The sequence below is a fragment of the Myotis davidii genome, unplaced genomic scaffold (genome assembly GCF_000327345.1).
Source record: "Myotis davidii unplaced genomic scaffold, ASM32734v1 scaffold443, whole genome shotgun sequence".
NCBI lineage: Eukaryota > Metazoa > Chordata > Mammalia > Chiroptera > Vespertilionidae > Myotis > Myotis davidii.
Genome location: NW_006294062.1, coordinates 1,043,562 through 1,045,870, shown reverse-complemented (window position 1 = coordinate 1,045,870; position 2,309 = coordinate 1,043,562).

Below are 2,309 nucleotides of genomic sequence, written 5' to 3'. Positions count from 1 at the left end.
GCAGGAATGAAGCCCAGTCTCTGAACTCTGTGCCACCTCACCACCCCCCCAGGGGGTTAGGCCCGTCCGTGGTGTGATCCGCGGGTCGGAGGCCCGCCCAAGCCCCACCGCTCCCGCGGACCCTGTGCTCCGTTTGATGTACCTCGGGGTCCCCAAACCTCCAGGCTTCAGGGGCCCGGGCATCCCCCTGGGAGGGTCGTCAAACCCCGCTGCCTTTTGGTAACTAGAGCTTCCCATCGCTTGGCGGCTGAAACCTGGGAGCCTGGCTCCCCTCTCCTGGGTCTCGTTTTACACAAATGAAAGCGGAGCTTTTGGAAGCCAATCAAGTCACCCCCTGGATGAGAGGTGAAAGCCACAGGCACCATGTTAGACGGCTTTTCCCAGGACATTCACAGTCTGGGCGTGGCTGCGGGAGCAAATTAAATGGTGAGAAGAAACCCAAGCCTCTGAAAGGAAGCCTGGTTGGGAGGCTGAGCCCTGAAGGGTGGGTGGTGGGTGTGGGTGGTGGGTGCTGGGTGATGGGCTCCCCCTTGCCGCGGGCACCCTTCCACGCAGTTCGAGGGCAGAGCCCGCCCCTGGAGGCTGAGCCCTGAAGGGTGGGTGGTGGGTGGTGGGTGGGCCCTCCCTGGGCCCCCGCTCCCCCTCGCCGCGGGCACCCTTCCACGCGGTTCGAGGGCAGAGCCCGCCCTGTGCAGGGCCCCAGGGAGGGTGCCCAGAGTCCAGTCCACGCCTGGACAGCCCACTGGTGGCTGCAAAGCAAGGGCCGGCAAACAGCTCAGCCGACGTTAAGAGCGCTTTGTTTGTTAAGCAATGGCTGCCCGTCTGGAAGATTCTCAGAGTGCCTAAGAGGAAAATAAGGAAACAGCCTTCCAGCTGTGGCTCCATCCACCAGACAACTGTCCTTCCCCCAGGGGCCTCCAGGCACTGTGCCAGGGAGAGGCTGGGGGCACAGGGGCGGGGCCTCGCCCTCCTGCCCACGCCCCTCACGCAGGCCGGGCCCATGAACACGCAACGGCAAGGCCTCCCAACCTGTCTACACCGTTTGTATGGGGTAGTGGTTCTGTTTTGCTTTATTGGCTGTAGAGCTGTGACCACGGCATGTGCCGTCTTGTCTCGGTTTTCGGTGCTGTCATTGGACGCTAAGGATTCTCCATCACAGGTTCACTGGCAGCATGTACTTCCGTTGGCTGCACAACATTCCGAAGCCTACGGGTAGTGCACTTCTCTGCTTATGCCACCCCTGGTATCGGGCTGTTGGATTGTTCTAGTTTTGCTTTGTCTTGTTTTGCCATTTTAACTAATGCTGTGGCCGGTTTCGGGTGCATGAAATTTTATACCAATTCTGGGCTATTTCAACGACATTCGTTGAAGGCTTACTCTGAAGGCAAGGCATTATGGGAGACAGGAGGATAAGCTAGATCCAGCTGTGGGCAAACTACGGCCCGCGGGCCGGATCCACCCGTTTGAAATGAATAAAACTATTGAAAAAAAAGACCGTACCCTTTTATGTAATGATGTTTACTTTGAATTTATATTAGTTCACACAAACACTCCATCCATGCTTTTGTTCCGGCCCTCCGGTCCAGTTTAAGAACCCATTGTGGCCCTCGAGTCAAAAAGTTTGCCCACCCCTGACTAGACACATCTTCTAACGGGCCATCCCGCCTGCCATGTTACCTTCAGGGGCTCGTGTCAGCTTGGCTGATGCCAAAAGTGTTTCTGAAATTGAGGCTTTTGATTCATTCAGATCAAGATTCATTATCTGTTGCTGACACCTCAGGCCACTGTGTTTGAGGGTCAGAGGGCGGTCCCCTGCGCCCCCAGGTGGGTGAGCCCCGCTGGATCCGGCCCGTTTGAAATGAATAAAACTAAAAATAAAAAAGACCGTATCCTTTTATGTAATGATGTTTACTTTGAATTTATATTAGTTCACACAAACACTCCATCCATGCTTTTGTTCCGGCCCTCCGGTCCAGTTTAAGAACCCATTGTGGCCCTCGAGTCAAAAAGTTTGCCCACCCCTGACTAGACACATCTTTTACCTAAAATGCAGATTTAAAGAACTTTAATCCAAAGTAGCTTGGAGTTCCCACACAGACAACAAGGACTGGCATCCAGGGGAGTTTTGCCTGCGCTTGGAGGGGTTTAGAGAAAGAGACTTCACGCACAGCGGAGGGGGAGAGGGAGGGGGAGGGAAGGCGGGCAGTGCAGAGAGGGGCTGCTTAGGCTGGACACCTACCAGCAGGCAGGCCTCCCAGGCAGCTGGTGTCAGCGGCGGCCAGGGCAGGTGGTGTGTGGCCCGAGGCGAT